This window comes from Scyliorhinus torazame, chromosome 13 (genome assembly GCF_047496885.1).
Source record: "Scyliorhinus torazame isolate Kashiwa2021f chromosome 13, sScyTor2.1, whole genome shotgun sequence".
NCBI classification, from domain to species: domain Eukaryota; kingdom Metazoa; phylum Chordata; class Chondrichthyes; order Carcharhiniformes; family Scyliorhinidae; genus Scyliorhinus; species Scyliorhinus torazame.
This window is the reverse complement of record NC_092719.1, coordinates 25738541-25750201: the sequence shown is the minus strand read 5'-3', so window position 1 is coordinate 25750201 and position 11661 is coordinate 25738541. Positions and strand designations below refer to the sequence as shown.

At 47.7% G+C, this 11661-nt stretch overlaps 2 non-coding genes across 2 annotated transcripts; one reads left to right on the top strand and one right to left on the bottom strand.

Moving 5' to 3' along the window:
• Positions 1-343: 343 nt before the first annotated feature.
• Positions 344-433, bottom strand: trnap-agg (transfer RNA proline (anticodon AGG)). The gene is given in 2 exon segments: positions 344-379; positions 398-433. It is a non-coding gene; the product is annotated as a tRNA-Pro (tRNA).
• Positions 434-3178: 2745 nt separating this feature from the next.
• On the top strand, positions 3179-3268 carry trnap-agg (transfer RNA proline (anticodon AGG)). Its single transcript is given in 2 exon segments — positions 3179-3214; positions 3233-3268. It is a non-coding gene; the product is annotated as a tRNA-Pro (tRNA).
• Positions 3269-11661: the final 8393 nt, after the last annotated feature.

The following is an 11661-nucleotide window of genomic DNA, read 5'->3' as shown; positions in this document are numbered from 1 at the left end:
TGCTCCATGTCACTGCACACAAGAACGGTCACTTGGCGAAGTTCTCACAGTGGTCATAAACTTGCACAGCAGGACTCCATAAAGAACTGGGAGGGAAGGGGGAAAGATTGTAGCGGGGGGGGGGGGTGTTTGAAGAAAACCTCCAATTGCTGTGTGCATGGACATCATATGGGCAAGGTAGGCTTTCTGTACCTAAGATCCTGAGGGAACACAAAGTTGGTTGAAATGTATTTGAGAGGGCTGCAGGGATGAGAGTAGAATTATACAGGAAATAATCTTTGTAAAATAAAATGACAACAGTGAGATTCCTGGTTTATATTGCATCCAGAGAAAGAGAAAAATAGGGCTCGTCCGGGATTTGAACCCGGGACCTCTCGCAATTTCAACGTTGACAGTTCCCTAAGCGAGAATCATGCCCCTAGACCAACGAGCCCTTCTCCAGATGTTTTGCTTCCTGCTCTCTCTAAGAACTGCCACATCTCTATAATTTCCGTGCACACAGCAATTGGAGGGGGCTCTCATGTTACAGAAACAGAGCCTCCACCTAGAGGCAGCACAGAGAGTCTGCGACCATAGTCTCCTCATGAAGAACGACTTAGTCACATCATTCCCATCCTACCTTTCAGACAAAATGACACTCACTGGTTGTTCAAACACATGGGGCGCGATTCTCCCCTACCCGGTGGGGCGGGGGGTTCCGGCGTAATGGAGTGGCGGGAACCACTCCAGCATCGGGCTGCCCCAAAGGTGCGGCCATCTCTGCACCTTTAGAGGCCAAGCCCTCACCTTGAGGGGCTAGGCCCGCGCCGGAGTGGTTTCCGCTCCGCCGGCTGGCGGCAAAGGCCTTTGGCGCCACGCCAGCCGGCGCCGAAAGGTCTTCGCCGGGCGACACATGAGCGGGAGCGTCAGCGGCTGCTGATGTCATCCCTGTGCATGCGCAGGGGGGGGGTCTCTTCGGCCTCCGCCATAATGAAGACCTTGGCGAAGGCGGAATAAAAAGAGTGCTCCCACAGCACAGGCCCACCCGCGGATCGGTGGGCCCCGATCGCGGGCCAGGCCACCGTGGAGGCACCCCCTGGGGCCAGATCGCCCTGCGCCCCCCCCCCCCCAGGACCCTGGAGCCTGCCCGCGCTGCCTTGTCCCGCCGTTCAAAAGGTGGTTTAATCCATGCCGGCGAGAAAGGCTTGACAGCAGCGGGTCTTCGGCCAACCGGCGCGGCGCGATTCCCGCCCCCGCCAACCGGCGCGGCGCAATTCCCGCCCCCGTCAAATCTCTGGTGGCGGAGAATTCGGGACACGGCGGGGGCGGGATTCACGCCAGCCCCCAGCGATTCTCCGACCCGGTGGGAGGTCGGAGAATCGCGCCCATGATGTGGAGATGCCGGCGTTGGACTGGGGTGAGCACAGTAGGAAGTATCACAACACCAGGTTAAAGTCCAACAGGTTTATTTGGAATCACTAGCTTTCGGAGCACAGCTCCTTCCTCAGGTGAGTCACTATGCTCCGAAAGCTAGTGATTCCAAATAAACCTGTTGGACTTTAACCTGGTGTTGTGAGACTTCTTACTGTTCAAAGACAGTGCAAGATAGCTGTCCATCTATGTGTATTTATACAGTACAGATTCCTTTTAACAGATTTGATAATAAACTTCACAGTTGGCAAAGTACAATAAATTGCATTTTAAACCAACAAAGAAAATAAAGCACTTTTTCAAACCATTGGACATCCCAATCATTTAGCCAATGAAATATTCATGGAGTGTAGCCTGTTTGCAGGAAACAGTCCACATACAGACTCCACGGTTCCACAAACAACAATGGGAAATAATGACCACCTGCAGGTACCATGCCCTAAGCTGGCATTGGCAACCATAGATTTCCATTGGATTGGTCCATGATTATCGTTACCTTCTGTAATATGGCTGACCAGGAAACTCTCACCACCCGATTAGAAGCATCCATAGGCTGATAATCAACCTATTTTTAAAAAAAATTTAGCGTGCCCTATTCATTTTTCCAATTAAGGGGCAATCCCCTAGTCTGCACATCCTTTTGGGTTGCGGGGGCGAAACCCACACAAATATGGGGAGAATGTGCAAACTCCATACGGGCAGTGACCCAGAGCCGGGATTGAACCTGGGACCTCGGTGCTGTGAGGCCACAGTGCTAACCACTGTGCCACCGTGATAAGCAACCTGTTTGACCATGTGGCGCACAAAGACTCCGTGAGACGAATAGAGTGAAGTCGATGAGGCTTTATTAAGCGTGTCTGTTCCCCAGCAGCCCGATAGTAAACTGGCCTGCGGGGGAAGGCACCGGCTTCTTATACTTCGCCTTCAGGGCGGAGTATGAGGTCAACGGCCAACCAGGACCCGGGATCTGTCAGCCAATGACATTAGGGCTTCCAGTCCCACATGACCCCCAATACATACTACCACAGACCACTTTACAAATACATCTCCTGTGGTCATCCAGTCCTGAATTGGGGCTTGAACCTAGAGTCTTTGGCACAGAGGTAAGAACACCGCCCCTGCGCCTCAACACCTCCTACAGGCAAGGGATAGCTAATCAGTTTTAGGTGTTGCTTAAGGAAAATGGTGATCAGGGCACAGGGTGTGAACTCTGCTGCTCTTCTTCAACTAACAGCAAGGAATTTTATACAGATGCTCCTTCCAAAAGGCAGCACTGCCAACAGTGGTAACCTCAATTACATGAGTAAAATCCTGGAGCAGATCTTGAATCCATAACTTTCTGACGCATGAGCTCTATTAGCGACCCCTGAAGTATGCAGACCAGCTGTTTGAGGGCACCGCACCAAAGCCTTACCCTATTCTCACCTCGTCCAGCAGCGGTAGCTGAGCAATGATCAGAAGCTGGAACCTTGGCTGATGCTCCTTGCTTGTTTCGCACATATATACAGAGGCTAATTTTATTACCCCAAATACCAGCTGGTTCAGATCAGACAACTCAGTGCAGATTAATGTTTGTACATTCCTGGTCTGCATGTTTCCGTTAGATATTGCCCAGCTGACAAGGAACATGTGTGTGTGTTGCCTCACTGTTGGATGGCTGTGTAATCTGATCCATCCTCCATACAGCTCCTATATACAGCCTGAAGTAGCAGAGACGTGGCAGTTCTGAGAGAGACAAGTTAAAAATCTTCAATTGCAGCTAGAGGAGGGCTCGTTGGTCTAGGGGCATGATTCTCGCTTAGGGGAGTTTATCACTCTAAGCTGCGAGAGGTCCCGGGTTCAAATCCCGGACGAGCCCTAGTTTTGAAAGAAATAATCAGCATTTTTCTATAATTTCTTATTGATCCTTAATTTCTTAGAGGCTTGTAAATTATTCTGTTTAGAGGTCAGAGCAATAGCTTTAACCGATTTGTCAGTTTCTTCCTTCATCTCCTGCATCTTCTGATCCTTGTTGGGTATATGTTCACCCTACAAAAACTTGCCCATGTGGTCAGTCTTCATGAGTGAGCTGTGATATTGAACGTCAGCCAGATGTTCAGCTGTGGATAGCATCACAAGCTAAGTTTGATTGGGGGTTCAAGTGTGACCCAAGCGCACAGTTTTAAAAAAACATTTCAATTAAGGGGCAAGTTAGCATTTTGTCTGGCGACAACCCACTTTAGGTATTTGGGGGTGCAGGTGGCACGGGATTGGAGTGGGCTCCAAGGTATAATTTTACTAGTTTGATGGGGAGGGTGAAGGCCGATTTGGCAAGTTGGGACAATCTCCCTCTTTCGTTGCTGGGTAGGGTGCAGGCAGTTAAAATGAATGTGTTACCGCGGTTTCTGTTCCTATTTCAGTGCCTGCTGGTCTTTATACCAAAATCTTTCTTCACGAGGTGGCACATGGCACAGTGGTTGGCATTGCTGCCTATGGCGCTGAGGACCCGGGTTCAAATCCTGGCCCTGGGTCACTGTCCAACTGGAGTTTGCACATTCTCCCCATGTTTGCGTGGGTTTCACCCCCACAACCCAAAGATGTGCTGGTTAGGTGGATTGGCCAGGCTAAATTGCCCCTTAATTGGAAAAAAAATAATTTGCTACTCTAAATTAAAAAAAAAAAAATCTTTCTTCAAGGAGGTGGACAAATTGGTCACTATGCCTATTTTTTGGGTGGGGCAGTGCCCAGGGTTAGGAGGGTGGTCTTGCAGAGAGGTTGGCAGAGGGGGCTAGGCCTCCCAAACTTACTGAGCGGCAAATGCTGAGAAGGCGCGGGGCGGGGTTAAGGTGGGGGTGTCCCGATAAGTTGAGATGGAGGAGGGCTCGTGTAGGAGGTCGGGGCTGAGGGCACTGGCAACGGTGCCGCCCACGATGGCACTAGGCAAGTATTCGGGGAGTCCGGTGGTGGTGGCTACTTTGAAGATCTGGAGGCAGTTTGGACAGCACTTTAAGCTGGGGGCCGGGTCAGGGGAGATGCTGATTAGGGGGAATCATGGGTTTGAGCTGGCGAGGATGGATACAAGGTTTTGGAGATGGGACGAGAGAGGGTTTAAGGAAATGAAGCATCTGTTTCTTGGAGCACGATTTGCGAGCCTGGAGGAGCTGAGAAAGAAGTACGGGTTGGCGCAGGGGGAAGGGTTTAGGTACCGGCAGGTTCAAGATTTCGCAAGGACGGTTTTCCCGACCTTCCCAATAATGCCTCCTCGCTGTTGGGGATGGTGCTGTCGGCAGGGGGGGTTGGAGAAGGTGGTAGTCTTGGCGATTTACGGGAGGATCCTGGAGGAGAATAAGGGGGTCCATAGAGGGGGTTAAGATGAAATGGGAGGTAGAGCTGGGGTGGGGTAATAGAAGAGAGGGACTGCTGTGAGGTGCTGCAAAGGGTGAACACCTCAACCTCGTGCCCGAGGCTGGGGCTGATACAGTTGAAAGACGTGGTGTGCCCTCACCTCACAAAATGAAAGATGAGCCGGCTGTTCGAGAGGGTGGAGGATGTCTGTGAGCGATGTGGGAGAATCCCCGCAAACCATGTTCATATGTTTTGGTCCTGCCCGAAGCTGGAAAAGTGTTGGGCAGGAGGTATTTAGCACAATCCCAGGGGTGTTGCATATGAATGTGGACCCGGTCCCCTAGAAGCCATTTTCGGGGTGTTGGACCTGCCCGGGCTGCAGGCCGGTGCGGGGCAGACGTTTTAGCCTTCACTTCGCTGATCGCTCGTAGGCGGATCTTGCTGGTGTGGAGGTCGACTTCTCCACCCTGTAACTCGGCGTGGTTGGGGGTGAGGGGGTGGGGTGGGGGGGTGGGGGGTTCTGCTGGAGTTTCTGACCCTGGGAAAGGTGAGGTTTGAGCTGAGGGGGGGCGAAGGAGGGGTTCTACAATTTTGGGGTTTGTTTATCATGTACTTTCGAGAGTTGGTTGCCGTTGAATGCTAAGGGGGGGGGAGGGATTTGTGTTTGTTTTTTGTTTTGATACATGAGTCTATGTTTTTAAGTTTTATATGGTTGGGGTTGTTTTGTTATTATTTTCTTTCTTTGTATGGTGAGAATGATGAAAATACGGTGAATAAAAATATTTTTAAAAAAGGGGCAATTTAGCATGGAGAATCCACCTAGTCCGTACATCTGTGGGTTGTGAGAGTGAGACCCACACAGGCACAGGGAGAATGTGCAAACTCCACGGACAGTGACCCGGGGCCTGCATCGAACCCGGGTCCTCAGTGCCGCGAGCATGCAGTGCTGATCACTACCCCATCATGCCACCCCCAAGCACACAGTTTGACCTGACATTCCCAGTGCAGGACTGAAGGAGTGCTGCACTGTCAGAAGTGCCATCTCTCAAATGAGACATTGAATTGTTACTCCGCCTTTAGATGGATGTAACAGATCCCATGGCACAACTTGTAGCAAAGCAGGGGAATTCTCCTTGGTGCCTTGGACCATTAAAAAAAAAATCAATTTTAAAGTAGTCAATTTTTTATTTTGCCAATTAAGGGGCAATTTAGTGTGGCCAATCCACCTACCCTGCACATCTTTGGGTCATGGGGGTGAGACCCACGCAGGCTGTGGACTATATTTATCCTCATTCCAGAACCACTGGTACAATAATCTGGTCAGTTGCCCCTTGCTGTTTTGTTACAAATTGACTGCTACATTTTCTATGTTACAGCAGTGACAAAATTCAAAAATAATTGATTAGCTGGGGTTTTGCTAGAGAAATGCAAGTTATTTCTATCTTGCCTAATATCCATAAGCACACCCTTTCCACTGGAGGACATTGGAAAGCATTCGGGAGCTAGAAGTCCAAGTCTCTCCCTAGTCCAGGGACACTGAGGCTAATTGCCACACGACAACTTCTTTGCAAGCTGTGATCAGTGAACTCAGCACAGGCTGTGGTGCCAATAATGAGGGGAAACTGTTTTCAGTTGCAGGAGAGTCAGAAACCGGAGGACACAGATAGGAGTTCATTGACCAAAGGACCAGAAAGGAGAACCTTTTTTTACGAGGTGAGTTGTTACGATCTGGAATGAGCTGCTTGAAGGGGTGGAAGTAGAAGATTCAATACTAACTTTCAAAAGGGAATTGGATAAATACTTAAAAAGGAAACATTTGCATGGCAATGGTGAAAATGCAGGGGAGTAGGAACCCTTCAATGGCCTGAATTGTCTCTCTTCTGTGCTGCATTATATGTATATCTTTATTTTTAAAAATTCATTTACGGGATGAGAGTGTCACTGGTCAGACCAGCATTTATTGCCCATCCCTAGTTGCCCTTCAGGAGGTGGTGGTGAGTTGCCTTCTTGAACCGCTGCAGTCATTAAGGTGCAGGTACACCCACTGTGCTGTTAGGGAGGGAGTTCCAGGATGTTGTCCCAGCAACAGTGAAGGAACGGCGATATATTTCCAAGTCAGGGTGTTGAATGACTTGGAGGGGAATCTCCAGGCGGTGGGGTTCCCAGGTATCTGCTGTTCTTGTCCTTCTAGATGGTAGTGGTCGTGTTTTGGACGGTGTTGTCTAAGGAACCTTGGTGAGTTACTGCAGTGCATCTTGTAAATGGTACACACGGCTGCCACAGTTTGTCGATGGTGGAGGGTTTGAATATTTGTGGAGGGGGGAGCAATCAAGCGGGCTGCTTTGTCCTGGATGGTGTTGAGCCTCTTGAGTGTTGTCGGAGCTGCACTGATCCAGGCAAGTGGAGAGTATTCTATTACACTCCTAACTTGTGCCTTGTACATGGTGGATAGGTTTTGGGGGTTAGGAGGTGAGTTGCTCGCTGTAGGATTCCTAGCCTTTGACCTGCCCTGGTAGCCACAGTATTAATATGGAAAGTCCAGTTCAGTTTCTGATCAATGGTAACCCCCAGGGTGTTGATTGTGGGTGATTCAGCGATGGTAATGCCATTGAATGTCAAGGGGCAGTGGTTAGATCCTTTCTTGTAGGAGATGGTCATTGCCTGGCACTTGTATAGCGCAAATGTAACTATGATTCTAACATGGAACTCTCAGGTCTAAAGTTCAGTAATCGACCATCAGAAATCAACCAGCAGTAGCTCTGTTGATACCACTCCTGTCCCTGAATCACAAGGGAGGTTTAAGCCCCACTCCAGGGTTTGAACACAAAACAACCAAGGCTGACACTCCAGGGGAATGCTGCATTGTTGGAGGTGCTGTATTGCAGATGAGATATCAAATTGAGGCCCCATTTGTAGCTTGGTGGATATAAAAGAGAGAAGCAGAGGCGCTATCCCTGGTGTCCTGGTCAATATTTACATTTCAATCCACATCACAAAAACAGATGATTTAGTCATTGCTGTTCGGGAAGCTTGCTGTGCACAAAATTGGCCGCTGTGTTACCTACATTACAACAGTGATGACACTTGAAAAGTACCTGATTGGATACAAGGTGCTGTGAGGTGTCTGGTGGTCTTGAGAAGTGCTATGTAAATATTGTCATGTGAGTGTCCCTTTAAGAAAGGTTTCATCTCTTATCATGTGACTTGTGTCACATTGGGCTGTAGCTGTGAGGTCAGAGGGGCTTTCTGTTTCAGTTTGACTGCTTTGGATCCAGAAGGAGAAATAAGTGTTTTGCCTGTTTCTCTGTTTTCATTTTAAAAAGCTGTTCCAGTAAAAAGCACATTGGTTGTGGCTAACTGCCTTGGTAACTTTAAAGATACAGTTGTTTTCCGGAAGGAGATTGAATCTGCTGGTTGGAACTAGATTTGAATCTCGGGGACAGGATCAGCCCCATTCAAGTGAGAATACACGCCATTGAAAAGGGGCTTTGGTTCAATTGGATTGTGTTATTGAATTGGAACGGCTAAGGGGGAATTCATTAACTGTTACGTACATAGATTACTATAGCTGGGTGGTGTCTTTATATTTGTAATTGATAAATATTCTTGCAGTGTTTATACATATATATGTGTTAACTACATTCTTAGAATAAACCTTGTTTTGATTAAAGTGTCTTGGAAGTCTGGTGAATCACACCTGCAGTGAAGGCTTTTGTGCTCATCCTAGCCAAATTCAACATAAAGGTTGTAGGTCAGGTTGACTTCTTAATACACTTTGGAGTTTGAAGCCCTGGCCCATAACAAAATGAACATAGAACGTGGGGGTGGACCATTCATCAAATCATGGCTGGTTTGGTTGGGGTCTCAACTCCACTTTGTCATCTGCCCCCCATATCCCTTGACTCCCTCACCTATCAAAAATCTGTCTCCCTCTGCCTTGAGTAAATGTAATGAATCAGCCGCCACTGCTTTCGGGGCAGGAAAATTCCACAGACTAATGACCCTCGGGTAGAAAATAATTCTCCTCCACCCCGTCTTAGATGGTAGACCTCTTATCCTTAAGCTGTAAATGCAAGTCTTTATTTTTTAACTCACTTTGCTTTCAGATGCTGACATTATCGGTGTAAATTTCCAACTTTTTCCATTTCCATTCTCCCCACAAGAATTTCATTTGAAAGCCCAGACACTTCACCTACTGGGCTTTCTCCAGGATTTTTTAAAATTTACATTGAATGCAAAAGCTGATCTCCATAAGCGGCCAGTGTTTCTGTGAACTGATATTTGACTTGGTGTAGAAAGTTTCGAAGATGTCTGTGGGTGAACACTCAATCTTCGCAATACTGGAAGGTACGGCAAAAATAATACCAGTTGCCACTGTTTATTCCTGATCTCCCTGACTGAAGGAAAATGTCACCCACTGGAAGATTACTTCAGACTAAGATGATTAAAATCTACTTATTAAGACATGAGAGTAAAGAAGATCAGAATTTATACCAGCAATTCTTTTTTCAATTTAGAGTACCCAATTCACTTTTTCCAATTAATTTAGCGTGGCCAAATCACCTACCCTGCTCATCTTTGGGTTGTGAGGGCAAAACCCACGCAAACACGGGGACAATGTGCAAACTCCACACGGACAGTGACCCAGAGCCGGGATCGAACCTGGGACCTCTGCACCATGAGGCAGCTGTGCTAACCACTGTGCCACTGTGCTGCCCTATACCAGCATTTTTCGATATATTATATACATTATTTCACTTCACCATAAACCATCTGCTCCAAAACAATAAAGCTTCAAAATCTTAGTTCCCTCAACCAGAACATTTTTTTACATGGCATTCATCCTTTTAGGAGTTTCCTATAGACCCTGGGCTAGTGAACAGTCAATTCCAGCCCCACTTGACCCAGAGTCGCAACACAAGTGAAAGTAGATTTTATTTAAAGTACTCAAGGTCCTTGGTTGAGCTCAATAAACTAGTTACCAGGTTAGTAACTTTAAAACATAAGTAACTGTCTATTATGTACATTATTATAATTAAACGGACAGAAAATTGTAACTGACTATCTACTTCACCTTTCCCAGCCTACCTCCTTCCTAACCCGCCCCACTCTCTACACACACACACACACACACACACATAGACAAACAACACTGAGGGGAAAGGGGGTGGAAAGGGAAAAAAATAATAAAATAATAAAAGGATAGGGATATTTGATGCATTGGGATGACTTCCAGTTAATGTATTTCTGAAGTTCAGGTTTTCGTTTCGGTACTTCTTCCTTCTAGGCTTGAGATGGTTTTCTCTGGCAAGGTTGTCTACCTTCTCTGTGGACTCAGCATCATTTCAGGTTTACAGCAAAGGATGTGGCAGGCACTCACTGTTTTCAGAACAATTTCAACAAGCAGGAGAGAGGGAGAGAGAGAGAGAAAGAGAGTGTGTGTTCCTTTCACTTCCAAGGCCTAAACACTTCTGAAAGTTCTCTCAGAAAGCATCACACAAGAACCAATCATTAACCGTTGTCAGGGCGAACACTGACCCTGGCCAACCCACCGGTTGTCAGTTAACCAATTGAACCGAGTCCCTCCAAAGCTGGTTCCTAAGATCCACTCGGTGCCAAAGCATCTGGCTTCGATCTTCCAAAAACAAAACCTGGGAACACAGTGCCCTGGCAAGCAGGCTGTTTGAACGGAGGCTTCTGCTTAAAGGCACATCCTGATTATGGATTCACGGACCAAAATAATAAATTAAAAGAAATGGGAACAAAGGAAATACACAGGAAGGGCTCTTACACTGACCTTGGAATTGTGGAATAGTAAGTGAGTAATTATTGAAGGATAGGGGCTGCCAGTCCACATTATATGCTTGTCTTCCTATTCATGTGCAAGTCAATACAACACAAATTTTGAAAAGTGCCTTCACTATCAAAGCGACAGTCAAAACAAAAGTTTAAAAGTGTATTTGCAAATTTCAGATTTTGGTTCAAACAAAATCAGAATGAAGCAAAAATATGAGTTCACTGGATCGTCTCATGGGACAGCTGGAACAAAAGCCAATAATAATTGCAAATACAGCAGAGCATTCTGTAAATATAGATAGTCGAGGTGTTCAATGTGGATTTCTTTTTAGTTGAATTCACTTTCCGTTTACCAACACTTAAAAACAAGACTGAACGGGGATTGGAAGAATGGGGGACCTGTTCATCGACGGGACGTTTGCGAGCCTAGGGGCACTGGAGGAGAAGTTCGAGTTACCCCCGGGAAATGCCTTTAGATATATGCAGGTGAGGGCTTTTGTGAGGCGACAGGTGAAGGAATTCCCGTTGCTCCCGGCACAAGAAGTTCAAGATAGGGTGATCTCGGGTGTATGGGTCGGGGAGGGCAAGGTGTCGGAAATACACCAGGAGTTGAAAGAAGAGGGGGAAGCGCTGGTCGAAGAATTGAAGGGTAAATGGGAGGAGGAGCTGGGGGAGGAGATCGAGGAAGGTCTGTGGGCTGATGCCCTAGGTAGGGTTAATTCCTCCTCCTCGTGTGCCAGGCATAGCCTGATACAATTTAAGGTGGTCCACAGAGCGCACTTGACGGGGGCGAGGTTGAGTAGGTTCTTTGGGGTAGAGGACAGATGTGGAAGGTGCTCAGGGAGCCCGGCAAACCATGTCCATATGTTTTGGTCATGCCCGGCACTGGAGGGGTTCTGGAGAGGAGTGGCGGGAGCAATATCTCAGGTGGTGAAAGTCCGGGTCAAGCCAAGCTAGGGGCTAGCAATATTTGGAGTAGTGGACGAACCGGGAGTGCAGGAGGCGAAAGAGGCCAGCATTCTGGCCTTTGCGTCCCTAGTAGCCCGGCGAAGGATTTTGCTAATGTGGAAGGAGGCGAAGCCCCCCAGCCTGGAGGCCTGGATAAATGATATGGCTGGGTTCATAAAGTTG